The sequence below is a fragment of the Pezoporus flaviventris genome, unplaced genomic scaffold, assembly GCF_033815535.1.
Source record: "Pezoporus flaviventris isolate CSIRO_AGI_PZ_B2104156 unplaced genomic scaffold, CSIRO_AGI_Pfla_v1 ptg000031l, whole genome shotgun sequence".
NCBI lineage: Eukaryota > Metazoa > Chordata > Aves > Psittaciformes > Psittacidae > Pezoporus > Pezoporus flaviventris.
The window spans coordinates 57,369,129-57,386,236 of NW_026892579.1; the positions used below are offsets into that span (position 1 = coordinate 57,369,129).

General features: G+C 43.0%; 2 protein-coding genes across 2 annotated transcripts in view; one reads left to right on the forward strand and one right to left on the reverse strand.

Annotated features, from left to right (window-relative positions):
* GPCPD1 (glycerophosphocholine phosphodiesterase 1) overlaps window positions 1-3,484 on the reverse strand; it is a 42,747-nt gene extending 39,263 nt beyond the window's left edge. The window contains exon 1 of the mRNA XM_061461397.1: window positions 3,466-3,484. The gene's annotated coding sequence lies outside the window, so the exon portion shown is untranslated. The remainder of the gene's footprint in view (window positions 1-3,465) is intronic.
* Window positions 3,485-4,712: 1,228 nt separating this feature from the next.
* SHLD1 (shieldin complex subunit 1) overlaps window positions 4,713-17,108 on the forward strand; it is a 74,302-nt gene continuing 61,906 nt past the window's right edge. The window contains exons 1-2 of the mRNA XM_061461413.1: window positions 4,713-4,838; window positions 5,419-5,470. The gene's annotated coding sequence lies outside the window, so the exon portion shown is untranslated. The remainder of the gene's footprint in view (window positions 4,839-5,418; window positions 5,471-17,108) is intronic.

Here is a 17,108-nt window from a genome sequence, read left to right on the forward strand (position 1 = left end):
ACCAGAACACAGACTTCATTTAATAATTCCAAGATCAAAGTTCATTTGAACTTTGTGGCTTACAGGTTTGGTGGTATAAAAAAGCCCTTCAGCTTACACACATGCACACACGCCTTAATTTCCTTAACCTCTGCAATATATTTTAAGAGGTATCAATGTATTTTAAGAGGTGTGGGCTGCTTGCGGTCCCGTATCTTGTACTCAGTATTTCAGGCTTAGATAAACATACACCAAGCGATCTGTGACAATCCTGCAATATGAGCCTAGCTTGCAAACACTGAACAAATTTTAGACTCAAAAATTCAGAGCATTCATAAAGCCAGATGACACACTCTCCCTCAGCAACAAGGGAGATTCTTAAAAGCAACTCAAACAGGTTTCTGAGGATCTGACTTATAATGGTGTCAAAACAGTGTCTTGAGACAGGCTTGAAGTATGATGTGATCATTTTTTTCTACTGCAGAGACTTACACAGCTGAAGGCCTTGAACTTTCTTTTTGCTGTATTGACAGAAGGCTTTCAAAATTAAGCAACTATACTGAGCTAGATCTGAATGAAAAGCTGACTTTATCAACAGAATTGGCTGTAAGGGCTGCAGAATGGTTGGTTATACTTAGCAGTAGAAGGAAAAATATACATAAACATCTAATGGTGGAAGAGAAGGGAGACAAACCAAGCCTCAGTAAATTCCACGCCAGCTTTCTAAACTGGGGGTACCCGCAGGGAACATTTCCATTAACTAATCAGAACTTGTAAAAAAAAAAGAGAAACAAAATGCTGCTCTTTTGGTACATAAGGGATCCAAAGTTTTGCAAGTTTTATCCTTTCTAGGATGCAGCTAATGGGAGTATAAACAGCTTCATTTACGCTCCTATAATCTAGATGACCCAGATCATGAGACCATGACCTTTTGCATGGACTTAGCCCATTGAGGATAACCAGCATGTGGCAAAATGCTGACGAGAAAGCCAAAAAGCAGCAGACTTACACAGAAACATACTGTGGGACATTTCTTCCCCTCAAAAAGCCCCAAAACGCTATCCAATAAACAATTAATAGGAATTTCTGATGTAAGGTTATGAACCCAAAACTCTCTTGGGTAACATTAAGGATGACTGGATAATAATATAGATTTTTCAATGACAGTAAAATGCAACTTATAAAAGTATCTTTCTAATGGGTGAATTTTTTAAAGATAGCCAAGCATATACATTTTTATAGGTACTTAATGGCATTTCTCAATTAAAATGAGAGATCTTGGTACCTAGGTGCCATGATATTCCTGGAATGCATTTTAGTATTTTCAAACATCTGGTTCTTACTGTAAGAATATTTTCAACCGCTGTATTACTAACTTTGCTTAGTTATCTGCAGAAAAATAAAGACCATCTGTGCACAAACAGGCTGTTCCATACCATTAGCACACATTTCATCACAGATCACAGTGCAGTCTACTGGCACTGCAAAAAGCAAACATAAGCTCAATTATTTCAAAATATCACTCCCATTTATTTTTTTGCACTCAAAGATCAAAATGTAAGGACAAGAAGGCTGCATTATTTTTGATTTATTTTTCTGATTTTAAGCAGGCATTCTCCACCTTAAAAGCAGACTTATGAGACATATCAACACCAAGGAGAGGTCTAGTGCCAGCCTGAAACAGGGAAAAGGTGCCACAGGATCAGCCAAGTCATTCGACATCTGAGAGTGCATGCTGGCAAGAGTGGAGCCAAGGAAGGGCACCACAGCTCCCTGCACCCTGCCTCAGGAAGCCTGCATATGAACACTACCTTGCACTGCACAACAAGGTACTGCACTTATATTCTGCCTTCTTGAAAGCTGTACTATATGCAGCAATAGAAAATCCACCACCATGCATCATTGGATCTAGGGCTGTGCTGAATAGAGATGAGGCTCACCACACAAAACTGCTGGTTTAAGACTCAGTTCTGTCACTTTTACTCACAGAATTACCCTAGAGCATAGCAATACTACTTCAGACTATACCTTTAATATTTAAATGACATCTAATCAAATCCAATTAAACTTGTAGTATGAGGAACAGATGCTGTTGCTTGTGGTTGGTCCTAATAAGGTATCAGAATATTACAGACCACATCTAAAGCAACAAATTAGGTACATAATAAAATTAAGTAACAATAGTTGACAACACCTGGATTTTAGAACAAGGTCAGAGGATATGCCTGTCAGGACATTCACTCCAACAAGTGAAGAATTTTTAGAAACAGCATTACAGCACCAACTCCTTCATTTTCACTCAAACAACCAGAAGGTTCTTCCTGCCCTCTCCTTCTCCTTTTCCCCTCCCTGCACCTTGACTGCATGAGAAAGGACGGTCACAAAGTCAGAAGCTCTCATACTGCATTGCAGTATTAACACTGGACAGAAAACAAACTTGCATGTAAGATCTGGACACATCCTATTCAAAGGCAGGAATTTTACCAATAGAGCTATGCTGACATTTAGAAAGAATCAAAGCCTAAGTACTATTTCTGAAACAGCATCAAATTAGCATACAAAAATACCTTTAAGATGATATTTTCAGTATCAATTTAACTACCCATTTGCAGAGCCAAGCCAGCCCTGGTAATTAAGCATAAGAACCCTACCAGACATACTATGTTTGCCCAGAATGCCTCTACTTTGTTTTAAGTAACAAGACCTTAATGGGTTTCAGCATGTTTTAAATACCTGTCCATGTAGCAGACTCTTCTGTCTTAGCTATGTCATAGCAGCTTTGCAAAGTTCTTAAAGTAAACCAGACCAGCATCAGTTTGATTTCTCTTCGCTGAGGTGTTGCTCATTATTAACACGTGCCTGACAAGATCTTTAACAAGATAGCAATTAAGCTCTTTATGATCACATTAATATTCTTCACTTAGGAATGACATAGACAAGCAAGATTCATAATGCCCCCCACAGCTCTCAGTATTCAACACAGCAACAAACAACTTTTTTTAAAGGGTTTTCAAAGGCTGTATTTGTGGCAGTTTATTAGCGTCTATTCAAGACACACGGTATTCCCCTCCCCCCCGATTATTTTTTTTTGTATTTTCTACAGTTATTTTACAGGCAACAGTGCTAGAACACATGAAAAACTATAAGGAAAAGTATCTCTTATGATAAAAAAAATATTTCACTTAAGTATTACACTCTGCCATTAACATTTTAAATACTCTGAAGGCTAAACTCCACCTAACACCACATGCTTTAATTAAAACACAAACACCCTGCAAGACCGATTGAAAAGGAAAAAGAAGAAACAATAAAGAAATGAATCTGTGCCTCCTGCAGCAGCCTGGTTAGGAAGCAAGTAATGAAGTTAATCTAACATTATATTAGTCTCCGTGGCATCAAGCGTACTACAACGCAAGCCGTAAGCATTGCTAGTGTTCCTTCCAGTCCAAAGCGGAGACAAAGAGCAGAGCGGATCGGCGCACACACCCCAAGCGGAGCCGACCGGTGCCGCAGGATGTCCGCCAGCAGCACCCCGCCGCCCTGACGGTGACTTACTGACTGCTCCCGGCCCGCCGATGGAGGCTGCCGTCCCGCACACCCCGCACAGCGGCCTGCTGCTGGCCGGGAGGCGGCGCGGCGCGCCGCGTCCCCAGGCCCGCCCCCTCCCAGCCTCGCGGCCGCTTACATAATGCACCAGCCGCGGGACCGCCCCGGGCGAGAGCTTTCGGCGGGGACGTAAATAAGCAGAGCGGCCGGCGGCCCGCCAAGCCACGCTCACCGGGTGCCGGTTCCACCGCAGCGCCAGCAGCACGGTGCCCCCGCCGCACCTCGGGCACCCCCGGGCAGCGCGGCCTCTCGCTCCCCGCCTCGGTCACCCCCCTCAGAAAGCCACACGCCCTTCCCGCGGCTGCCCTCACGGCCGAGCGCCATCCCTGCCCTGCAGTCACCACACACCAATCGACACCCGAGGAGCGCGACACCGCTTCCCCCGCCGCCCTGCCCTGCCCACCCCGCGGCGCGAACCCACAGCCCCTTAACCCGTCCAGGCCTCCTCAGCAGCAAGCACCGACCAACCGCTCCCTGCCACCACACAGCCCCTCCGCGACACCCGTCCCGGCGGCACGGGCTGACCTGTCCACGCGCCGCTCCCGGCTCCCAACCCGTTCAGTGCGGGGTTGCGGGAGGTACCGCCCGGGCTCCCAGCCCCTCCTCCCGCGGCCGGGGTCCGCGGCCACTGCCCAGGGACACCTGACAGCGCGGGGGAGGGGAGGGGAGGGGAGGGGAGGGAGGGGGCGGCGCGCCCGCCAACCGGTTCCAGCTGCCCCCGGCCGCACCGCGGAGGGGCGGGGCGGGGCGGAGGAAGTGGCCTCACGTAACCTCCCCCAGGCTGCGAGTCCCAGCCCGTGGCTTCGACCCCGCCTTCCCCGCAGCAGCCAATAGGAAGAGAGCAGGAAGGGCGGGGCTTTTCCTCGAAAGCCCAGGGCAGGGTGCGAGCGGCGCCTGAGGGGGCGTGGCTAATATGGGGGCGTGGCTAAGGCACAGGGGGTGGGGCTAAGGAAAGGCGCGGTGCCAGAAGGGAGCTGGGGGGAAGGGGGTCTTGGCCTGTGGTTGCCTGCCCCCAGTCTTCTCCTTCTCCTCAGTGCTAGGCTACAGCCATTCCCCCATAGCAGTCTGCCTAGCACTGTCCCCGCGGTACCGCCTGCGAGGAGTTTGGGCCAGCTGCCTCAGTGCTCTGTCGGTACCGGGGGACAAACCGACCCTCTCGGGTCTCCTCAAGGGCAAGCATCAACCGTCCCCTGCTGCCGACGCACAACCCCACCGTACACGCATGGGCCGAGCTGGGTAGAGGCCTTGCTGAGGTGAGGTGAGCTTCCATTAGCACCTTTCTACCCTGGAGGTTGCCTTACCTCAAGCTGGGGCCCTAGTACCCAGCCTAGGAGCGGGAGGGCTGCGCTGGGGACAGGCAGCCGTTTTCTTGCGTTACCCTTGAGTCTCAGTGGCTTAGGCAGGCTGTGAGTTCATAGCGCCAGGGATGCAATGGATTTTTTTGGTGGTATGAAGGGGGAGGCCGGCATGCCTGTCTTGAAAGGCTTTAGTCTCTTTAGTGGATTTGACGGTGGCCGTCTCTCTCCACGTGCATTTTCCTAAGGCCCTGTGCCAGTGTTCCAGCCCTGCCAGTGGGCTGTGCCTAGGGTCCCCACGGACCTCGGCTGGGGCTCGCGGGAAGGTCCCCTGCTGTCATGCAGGCTCTGCCTCTTCCTCTACGCGAGTCCGGTTGCCCATGAGCCCAGCTCCATAGGCAAGAGAGCTGTCATTCATGGTATAGCTGAAAACATGTCTTCATAGCAATGGCACCAAGGCAACCCGATGTGGGGATGCCCACACTGGAGTTCTGAAGCCGCAGGCAAAATTTAAGCATGGTATTTGTCTCTGTTTCAGGGTACCTGAGACCATTGGGTAAAGACTCCAGGGAGATTTGCTGCACTAAAAGGTAGTGTTGTGTTTGGAACTCCTGGCCTTTATGAGACCTGATTTTATGACAAAAATAGTATCCCACTGGAATTCACCCAACAAAGCGTTAGCAAATAAAGGGAAATGATTTTCCTCTGCATTTTTGAGGGAGCTTGTTCTCCGTTTTGTAGCAGAGTTACAGAGTTGTGAGAATATGGCCTGTCCTTTAATAATAAACTTGCATTAATAGTTTGGTAAGTAACTTGCTTGTGCTTTATACAACTTGTGTGAGCTAACAAAGAAGCTGCAGTCTGAGTATGCAGAGAAACCACTTATCCTGTCTTGTACTGGGAGTTAGCACAGTTACAAGTAGAGCTTTACAGGTACAGCTTTATCTTTTCCTTCCATCCATCTTTAAATGGAGAGCTATTTTCCATTAATCCATCCCCTGCAAATCTAGACATAAGTAATTTGTGATACAGCCCTGGGTGTTGTAGGGAAAATGAATGTTAATATCAGATGGTTTATACTAGAAAAGTATGTAATATATCTGAATTGCTGAGGTCTTTATGTAATCATTGCAACATGAGAGTACCCTGCTTAAAGGAAAAATGGTAGGGGAAGGTATGCAGTAAAAGCAAAAGCTGAAAGCAGTTTATTTTGAAGCCAAAAGAATAAGAGGAATTCCTCTGGGTAAGGAGGAGGGAGTGCTGGTGAAAAGTGCTTGTTGGAAAATGAGGATCTTGTTAAACACGGATGGGAACTACTCTAGTTACAAACCCTTAGTAATTAAGTAAACATTAGAAGTCATCACTCCTACAGGTGTACCCAGCTGAAGGAAAGGGAAGAAGAAACTTTAGAGAAAATACTATTTAGGAAAGTAATTGCCTACTGGTTTTCTCTTGCCTTTTTTTTAAGATTTATTAGTTCAAGTAATTTGTTGTAAAGCTGGGATGGAACTGAACACTTTCAAACATGCTTTGGTGTGTTACATTTTTACAAAAATGTAATATGGTGCCAATCATTTTATAAAATTGTACCATTAATTTTTTGATAAAACCTACTAGTATAAGACTTGGTCTCTTTCAGCTCTACTGTTTATTTCAAAAATGCCTTTATCTGATCAAAACTATTAGTGCATTTCCTACCATAATTTACTATAGCTAAAAATTGCAATTCAGACCCTAAATGGATGTAAGAAATACTCATGTGTTCATTCTCTTTAAGATGTACATCTCCCTGCTTCTTCACTAAGATAACAGAAGCTACTGTAATGAGCTCAACTGAAATGCTTAGAGAATTCTCTCCCCTTGTAAATTCATGTGGTTGATTTCAGCTAAAAGCTGAAATTTGGTCAAATCATTTTTAAATTCTTCAGGTATCTTAAAATAGTATATATTCATTTGGAAAGAATGTTAATATGAATTTTTGTGCTGCGTTAAGAGAAACAGCTGATTCTGTGCAGCATTAATTGGTCATGGCAACTTTCAAGGACTAATTTTTTCTTTAAAGGTAACTTGAGTTTGTCAAAATCAGAGATGATGTTCTTCAATGTGTAATTGATAAGGCTTTTCAAAGGGAAGAAATTTTGGTTAGCTGCACGATTCCTTTCTCTAAACCATTAATGTTACCAGGATTGCATCACGAGGGCTGAGCCAAGTGTTCTGCTCTCTACTCTGTCTCAACCTGTGAGATCCCTGTCTTGCTTTGCTCTTAAGCTTTTCACTGAAATACAAATTTTAATAGCTTAATTCCTGTAAATAACTCCATTGCACTCCTTGGTCTTGCTGAATAAACCAAAACCTGCTAATTAAGAGTGATGACTAAGCTTGTGCTCAGTGCAGAGCAAGTAGGAAAAGGGTGGAATGGAAAATACTGTTATGTCTTCGCTTAAGCTGAAAAAAGTCTACATTTAATTAAGTTTGCCAGTGTCCTTTTTTACTTTCCTCCTCCTTAAGAAGTTGCTTCAATATGGTTGGATCAGGTAAGGTCTTACTTTGCCATGACGCACCAGGCAAGTCTCAGCTACTCCTTGAGATAATATTAAACTGTAGAGTAATTAGAGCACATAAATGAGTTTATAAAATTCAGAGGAGTTTTAAATATCTGCCCAAAAAGTTAAGATTGATGGTCTGCTTTCATTGTTTACAATGCAACAAAATAAAAGCAAAGGAAATGAGGTTTTATGTCATACAAGCTGAGCTGAATTGAGTTGCTCTTTGCAAAAGTCAAAAAGAAATCCAGAAACACAAAGCTGCAAGATCTGTTTCCAGTGTACAAACACAAACTGTTTAAACAATGTGTGCATGTGTTGGAAAGCATGTTTTCCCCTTTCCACTATAGTAATTTACTAAGAATTACTAGTACTTAGCCAGTACTGTCTGGCAGACTGCTTTGTCCTGGCAATGATACTGTTGTGGGTGAAGTTGCTGAGCAGAAGCAAAAGAGCTAAAAGATGCCCTGTGCATGCAGCCTCCCCAAAACTGTGGAAGCTGTTTTAAAACTGGACCTTGCTCCCAGCCACGATGTAGGGTATGAAGCAGAGAGGGTTGGAGGCGATTTGTGCCATAGATGGAATATCAAAGTAGCCTTAAGGCTATAGTAGTTGAGATGTGAAGCCTGGTGGGACTTCCTCAGTCTGTTGTTTTGTAAATGACAAGAATACCTGCCCAAGTGCTGGAAGCAAGTGGTTAAGGCTAATCTGTAGAATACACTAGCAAACCTACAATAAAAAGGCACTAGGAAATGCCTTTGAGGTTTTATGTCTATTTCTGTAGCCAATGTAATATTTCCTTCAGTTGCCAGAATTATACATTCAACCTGTAAATCAAGCTTCATTCATACTATAAGTAGTTAGAAAGTGAACATTGAATTATAGATGTGCTTCTTCCTCCTTCATAGTTTGCATTATCAGTTCCAGTGAAGTGGTTATATTGACACCAGCGCTCACAGCTGAGGAAAGCTGTGTGTATTCAGATGAATTGCACTCCTTGGTTTACTGCACTTGATTTTTCTGCAGTTGTTTCAGCTCTGATGGATTATTGTGAATAAAAATAGCTGGTAAAAATATGTAAATGAATGCACAGCATTAGGCAGGCAGTATCTCATTAGCTCTTTTTTAATCTTTCTACAAAATCACTGATTCTTGAAAATACACTTCTGACCATTTCCCTGGCACTGAGAGAATTGCTGTATCATTATCTAATGAGAAATCTGGAATTTACAGGCACCAAGGAAAAGAAATGCAAAGAGACTGGAAGGTATCAAGCAAGAATAAAAATTGCAAGACAGTAGAACTGCTGTTAGCTTGGCACAAGCCTCTCAGTCTCATAGAGAATGATGAGAAAGGATTATTAGTAAAAGGCCTGTTGTGCAATGACATTTTCTCTTTAATATACCACGTAATACAGTATCATATATTTTTCTCTGTGGACAAGTTAAATGTCAGGGAGCACAGAAACACATTACAGATTAAGCAAGAATATAAAGCTGTGTTCAAGACTTTTTAAACACTTACAGTAGGGAAGCCTTGAAGGTAAGCAAGAGGTGTAGAGGAAGGAGAGCAATGCTACTCTAGATCAGCAATAGCTCAGATTTCTCTTTGTTTGGGGGAGATTATTGCCTAATACAAGGACTAGATATGCTGGTAGCAAATGCAACCACAAACCAGAAGGGTGGATAAAAGCATCAAAAAAAAAAACCAAAACAAACAGATCCAGAAAAACCCCAAACCCAGGTGCTAATACAATATTGCAGAAATTAGATTTGGATTAGGAATGAGAGATATTATAATCTAGCTGTGAGGGTGCCTGAGGATGATTTGTTTTTTGATCTAAGTTGGTTTACAGTTTCTCAAATGAAACATGTATAAATGAAGTTTAATTGTGAAAGACCTAAATAAAGAACTGAAGTACCACACCATCAAAGCACCACTTTTCAACTAGCCAAAGTCATTAAACCTAGGTTTACCACAGCAGAAACCAGTATCTAATATGAATCTTCCTTGGGTTTTTTAAATAACCAAATCAAGTTATATAGTAAGTATTATGTGTATATGTAACTTAAGTTATATAGTAGGTTATATACATAACTTTTTTTGTTCAATTTTTGTGTATGTGGTGTTCTGGGAACTCCTGGCTCTGTCTGCAGGCCAATTACAAGCCATTCTCTTGTATTCTGGCACAAATGGTGGTGGTGTGGTGTCGTCTCTGAAATCTTGTTGTTTCTGAAATTGCACTGAAGACTTCCCATGCTCCTTTTGCCAGCAGCACCCATTTCACTCTGTCAGAGACGAGGGTGGTCAGCTAATGAGAAACACCGGTGATTGCCGAATATGACACAGATAATGTTGATTTTTTTTTTTTGTCTTTTTGCCCATCTCGACAGAAGGAACACCTGCCCTAAGATAAGGAGAGATGGGATTTCCTATGACAGCAGGATGTTTGTGGTTCAAAATCCCATCTCAAAGGTCATGTTTGTGCTTTAAATAAAATGTGAGGCTGAATTTTATGCTCTGCCAGATAACAATAGTAGTGATGCAAGTGCATCCTTTGGACTCCACAGGTCAGGGCCAGTGATAATGTGGGGCTTCAGTGTGGTGGTTCCCAGTCTTTCCCCAGGGGGAGGACAGTGGTGCTCCCAGTACCCATGTGAAACCAAAGGGCCCAACAGAGAAATATGACACTTCTTATTGTCCATTGGAGCTTTCTCCTTCCATGCTCAATGTTACTTGAAGTGTGCCTATACTTATATGGAGAAAGTAAGTGGGAGACCTCAAATTCAATACAGGAAAAACTTAGCTTTTCCTATCGTATGTTTCTCCTCCATCTGCTGCACATACTTACAGTGACAAAGAAACATGTTTTAAGTTTTAGTTATTGACATTATATTCTTTACAAGTACAGACTTCTCTGTGTGACTGATATTTCTTCCTTTTTATACTTATTAAATAGGTATCAATTCTCTTGTGGTAACCCAGGGTGTAAGGCACTGTTGTTTCTGGGAATGTTACCATACCCAGGGAGACAATTTCTTTCTTGTAACCAAAACTCAATTTGAGGAGAAGCTAAAGGTGTCCATGGCCTAAAGCCAATCAGACATCTGGCTGCAGCATTTTGGCTCTACCATGCCTCCTCTTGCACTCCCACCTGCCCTTTGTACTCTCTCAGGTCCTTGTTTAACCTTTCACTGAGCTATACTAGCTCTCTGTCAGAAAAGGGGGGTGTGTGTGTGTTTGTTTTGGGGGTTGATTTGTTTGGTTTGTGTGTTTGTTTTGTTGTTGATACTATTGTTTTTAATTAGGTGTTGCATCCGTGGTCTGAAACAATTCAAAGCCAGGTTGGGTGAATGTTAGAGCTGTCTTGGCACAAGTGGAGACAGCAGCAGCTAGAACTGAAATCCTCTTTAGCTGCCAGGGAACTGCTTGCTGCAACAATGGAATTGTAAAAAAGGCATCTCAGAGACAGATTTATCATTTCAGGTTTCAAACAGGGACAGCTATCAGAAAGCACCTCAAAGAGGACTCCTGTAGGAAACAGAAGAACGTATCAGTTACTTTACACCTAATCTGTATTCTTGGCTGTCTCAGTCATGCTCAGCCAATAGCTCTTGTAAGCAGAATGTGCCTATTCTGCACACAGGATTGAAAGTGTCCAAAATGAGACTTTTCCTTTTTTTTAAGGCTAAGAAGATACAAAACAAGAAAGCTCTGACTCTTAATTCCTCTTGCTGGAAGGAAGTACGAACTCCCATCTCCAAACTTCTGAAGATACATAAAGGCATATGTAACTTTAAAGATGACAACATCCCTTGTTTTACAAACCCAGATTTACTTGCAAGTATATTGTTGGTCCAGCTGAGTCTGACAGTTCTCCACAGTCTGTCTCCACATGAAGCTGTTCACAAGTTCACATTTTAGTCAAAGCTTTAAAAATTAGGAGCAACCACTATAAAAATGCAAGATCAGTGATAAAAGACATGCTGTACAGCTGAACAATGTGTAGCATTCGTTAACAGCAGCAAAAACTGGTTTATCAGGTTCACCCCAGACATGCAATGGATAGATAAACTTGTGAAACAGTACAAAATCTATTGGAGTATGGGCAGGTTTTCTCACCAAAAAAAAAGTACCAGGACTAATAGTAACAAAATAAAAGCTGCAAAATCTAGACTGTAAGCAGTGTGAGGTAGTGAGATATCAAAGCTAGCCTGTTGGTTGGTGTGAGTGCCTTTTCCTGTGAATCACAGAAAAGGGCTGAAAATTCCCCCAGCTGCTCTCAACTGTGAGGCCAAAAGAAGTCAAAGTGTGCCACAGCGTACTGGGCCAAGCCTGTGTGCAAGGGCTGCAGAGATAAGGCTACAGACAGGCCACAGACAGCAAAAGTCTGATTAATTAAAATGTGCAGGGCTCTTTTATCAGTGCTGGCAGCTCTGCTGGCAAGATTGCAGCCACAAAGCTCAGCCACTGTTCACGACCTAGGGAAGCTGCAAGTCACTGGAAAACAACTGCTAAAAGAATAACTCTCCGTTCTGACTTGCAGCTCTTCCTCCTGGGACCTTACCCTGTGGAGAAGTCAGGTGAAATAATGATTAAAGTAATTGATAGGGAAGGCTCCCAGTGAGAAATTGCTGTGCTGCAGTCCCAGGCTGAGTTTTGAGGTGCAACCATCAGTCACTTGGAAGACTTAAGTTGCATTTATTGCTCTAGAAGATCATTCAGGCAGAAAGCATCTTTGTGTTGCACCTTGCATTGCTCTGTGCTGCATAAACTCCTGCAGATTTGGATCTGCAGGGAGGCAGTCAGAGGCTGCTACCAATTTTGTTAACGATTGTCTTGAGCTAAGACTGTGTTGCAGAGGGGCATGCTTCTCCATAAATAGCACCCACCTACTTCCACAGTGGAAAGGTATTTGCCTTTAAAATCTGCTAGTGTTGAATTATGACCAGTTATACATTGTATTACAAAACTTCCATATTTTTAAAGTACAAATAAATGCCTTAGCATGAAGAGTAAAATGACAGTGCAGGAATCATAGATCATGGAATAGTTAGGGTTGGAAAATCATCTCTTTTAGTATTAATGGTAAGCCTGTGGGTTTTCCCAGCTCTCTTCCAGAACAAGATACAGCTATAATTATTTCTGCTGTTCCCTTTCAAAGTCTCAATACACAAATACTTATCCCCTTAAAAACTGAACCATTTTTTAACATCATTAAAATAAACCAGAGTTTTAGTACCCTGGTGGCTCAGAACATGCACTGTATTCAGGAATCATATGACACTAGCAAGTCTTTTTGCAGATTAAACATTCACCCTTGTTCAGTGGTATTAGACTCACAGAATGGATTGGGTTGGCAGCGAGCTTTAAAGAAGGTTTGGGTTGGAAAGGACCTTTGAAGCTCATCTAGTCCTGGCATGGGCAAGGACACCTTCCACTAGACAAGGTTGCTCCAAGCCTCATCCAACCTGGCCTTGAGCACTGCCAGGGATGGGGCAGCCACAGCTTCACTAGGAAACCTGTGCTAGTGCTTCACCATCTTCATTTCTTATGTCAAATCTAAGTCTATCATCTTTTAGTTTAAAACCATTACCCTTGTCCGGTCATTACAGCCCATAGCAAAAAGTCTCTCCATGTCTCTCACAAACCCCTTTTAAGTATTGAAAGGCTGCAATAGGATCTCTTAGATTAATGAATGCTGAGAATCAAAACAACAGAAACAACTGTGATCTTTCAATGCGTTTCTGTTTTTGGGACAGGTCTGGGGACTGTGTGCATGCAGTCAAAATCTGCAAAGGGTCTTAGGTGCTGAGTGAAATGAGGAGGCTTTTAGGCAATAGGTGTTAAAAAGGCCCATGTAAAATGCCATTATTTCTACACAGAGATGGAATCACTGGAAGGGTTTTGAGTGGAGTAGGCTGATTCTCATACAGGGGGACTGCCTTGCCTCAACATACTGTTAGGTAATCTTTCCAATTCCTTTATCCCATGGATTTCCTGCAAAGCATCCTCAGCCAAGCCAAAGATCAGGCTGAATTAAAATAATTGAAAAGGCAGTAAACAAACCAGGGTTTGACTTACTCTTGTGTATAGCGATCATCACTTCTGACTGTGGAGCAGAGATAAAAGTTTCTTTGTGTCAAACTCTCTAAAGGACAGAAGGGAACAATTCCATTAAAGCAGGGAAGGAAAAGCAGCAGTCACAAAAAAAAAAAAAAAAAAAAAAAACCAAAACCAACAAACCACAAGATAAAAATTCCTGGAAAAAATACACAGTGGGAAAGGACAAAGTTTAAATTCAAAGTAAGGAGAACTGACCTTAGTATGCTGTGGCTACTCAGTCACTTATTTCCTGTTTATTTCTGTTTACTTTGTTTTGCAGCATTTTCCAGATCTTTAATATTTTCCAATCTAAATAAAGAGTTATGGTTTGTTTTGTCTAATAACTTCACACACAGCAGATGCTTCTGCAAAAATACATATTCAGAAAATCCTTTTTGTTTCAATAATGAAAGCATTTTGCAAACTATTACAGAAACAAAGCAAAGATATCTTGGTTTTCCAACTCATACAGTTGCACAAAATGACTGCACTGCTCAGATGTTTTGATACTTATTAACCAAGTTAAAGCTATTAAGAAAAAAAAAAAAAGGTTTAATATTAAATATTACAGACTGTGAAGCTGAAAAAGTCTGACTGTCAGCATCTCTTTCCCACTTGTGTGTTTTAAACACTAACTTCATGATACAGACTTTCCCTCTGCAGTGGCACATGAACTCTGCCTCTCTTGTCCTGACTGTGCACCTTGTGCCCTAGAACATTGAGATCCTGTTCTGTGCCACTGGTAAGGTAAGAGGGCAAGGTGGTGCAGGGCTTTTTCCAGACTTCAACATGAAAATCCCAACAAGTGGCATAATAAAATAGTATTAAAATATATAATACAATAGAATAAAAATAGGAATACAGATAGCAACTAAGTCTCACATCCCTGCAGGTACCAGGAATCTGGTTTGCAAAAAGCATAGGACAAGCTCCAGATGGATTTCCCCATGGCCCCCTGTGCAGATCACACCTCTGGGGAGGCTCTGCCTCCCTCTCATTCTGTGGTGCCTTTTAGTTTGCATAACAAATCAACCTGGGTATCTTTCCTTCATAGCCTAGACTGTTACCTCTGTCAGAACACCCAACAGTGCACAGGCTGGCATTGAGGACTCCAGCAGATTGCCTTGCAGTGGCTACTCATGCTAATGTACGAGCTGCTCAAGCCCTGCATAAGACGCCTGGTAGGGCAGATGTGGTCTGTTCATGGTCACTACCTCCCTGAATAAAATGTGAGGCTCCCAACACAAATCCCAAAGGTCCTTGCTTCTTTGGCAATATAGTCTAAAACCAAAAATCAGATTCAGAATGTACTGGAAAGAAGGAAAATACAAACACACAGCTTAGTCACATAAAACTTGATTTTCTTGGGGGAATTAGGCAAAATAAATTAAGCATGTTAAAAAAGAAAAAGCAAAATTGGTGCTAGCTGAGAAGATATCAAGGAGAGTGACTTGTACAGAGTAACACTTTGCTCCTGCCAAAACTTTATGCCCTGGGTCACATTGTCACCTTTATTTACCCAGTCACAGATAGGTTACAACCTCAGCCATAACTTTTTGGACAGTAGATGTATTTAAAAATAGAACCATGGCTTTGCACTGAGAACAGTTTTGCTCATAAGCCCAGGAAGCAGTGAAGCCTTGTGACTCATGGCCATCCTGCCTATTTATAAATACAGATTAATAGCTGTAATATCATACTTTGTTTACTCCGCATCTTGGGCTTCATCCTTCCAGCCCTTTACTGGATGGTAATCCTCATGTTTGATAGCATTGTTTGCACAATGGAGGATTATTCATGTGAACAAATTATTAACTGGGAAGTATGGGCTTTTCTGTTCTTTTTTCTGGTGTAGTCCCCTACAAGTACTCCATGCAGCTGTCCCCAACTCAAGAAGTGATTAGTTATGTGCTAAAGGTCTGATCCAACATTTGTATTTGCCAAGGAGTATGTGTTGACTTCAACATGCTTTAGTTTAGACTTTAATGCTGTGGGCTCCCATCCTGAGAGATCTAGTAGTGACTTCCACACTGAATTCCTCTTTCCTGGAGGACGAGGTTTGGGAACATCATGGAGACATTATCTGCAGTTGTCATGGGGTAAAGGACCCTGTCCTCACCTCAGGTCAGCAAAACCTGCAAGGCCAATGTAAGTGCTTATGCACTTCAAGTTTAGCATGTGTTTTGCTGAATCCAGGGCCTTCATTCCTAAGCAGCAACAATTCCCAGGAGGGTCACACCACTCCATGGCCCATGTTTGTTCACATAGGGGGGTGTTTATCTACAGGTACCCTCCCTCCTTAATACTCAAGCAGAGCTGACACTGTATTGGAAAGGGAAAGAACAGTGATGCACAGGACATCAAAATATGAAGCCATTTATCTGCTTTCCTAAGTTTTCTGAGGAAGAGTTGCTAGGGAGAGTGCCGCAGCCCTCTTCTCTGGGGGAGTCCTGCCATGGATGCGTAACTTACCCGTCAGAAAGCCTAAACCCATAAAGTATCTTCTGAAGCTATTTTTCAGGAACCAGTTTAGAGAGAGAAGTCACAGCTTTTCCATCAGCAGTTTCAAATAATTTGATCAATACCGTAGACAGCTGGTGTCAAATGCATAATACAATAAGGTGGTGTGTTGCACAAGTGTCAGGTAAATATATTCTTCTGATGCTGGGGTTTGACCTGCTCCAAAGGGTTCATCCTGAGCCCCATGTACCTCACATCGATAAGTTGCACACACTGGGAGCAAAGCCTTTGGCTCTGTTACTTGTCATGCTGCCTCTTCTTTTTTTCTCCTCTTCCCTGTAGGGTATCTGCTGTGGACGTACTGTGCCACACACCTCACTGGGAGCCAACCCCAGCCAAAAGGAGAGCAGCTTCACAAGTGAAGATCATAGAATCACAGAATAGTTAGGGTTGGAAAGGACCTTAAGATCATCTAAAGATGTGGAAAGGGAGAGGAAATTAAGGTGATTAAGCTGAAATGTGCAGGTTATTTGGCATCTGGGGCTCTCTCCAATGTTTATACAGCTTAAAGCAGCTCTTCTTCATCTGTGCTGGGCAATGGCTGGACACTGTCCTGGGCAACCAGTTCTAGGTGGCCCTGCCTGAGCAGGGGTTGGGCCCAGATGACTTCCAGAGGTCCCTTCTCACCTCAACCCCTCTGTGATTGTGTGATCCAAAGAGTTGGCTGCAGGTTTCCCTTTGCAGAAGAAAACTCCCAGCTGGTTCATTAAGTTAGAGGAGCAGTCTTTTTCCCCATTTGTGCCCACAATGCCAGCAGGGAATGTGTTTAGGAAGTGAGAACATGCAGGAGACATGGAGCCCTGCTCCACCAGCTCTCACCTTTTATGCAGTGACTTGGAGGGGTGTAGTGGTTCTGAAGAGGTAGAGGAAATAATTCAGAAGTAGTATCTTCTGGCAAAGATATAGGAATTTATTTCAGAACGTGGCTCAGACACCACAAGGATGGGCTACCTCTGGAAAAGCAGGTAGAGCTAAAGGATCATGTCTTTTCCAGGACACAAGAAGGATACAAGAAATGGCTGTGTCTAAATTTAACACTAGCATAAGCCATGCTATTGGT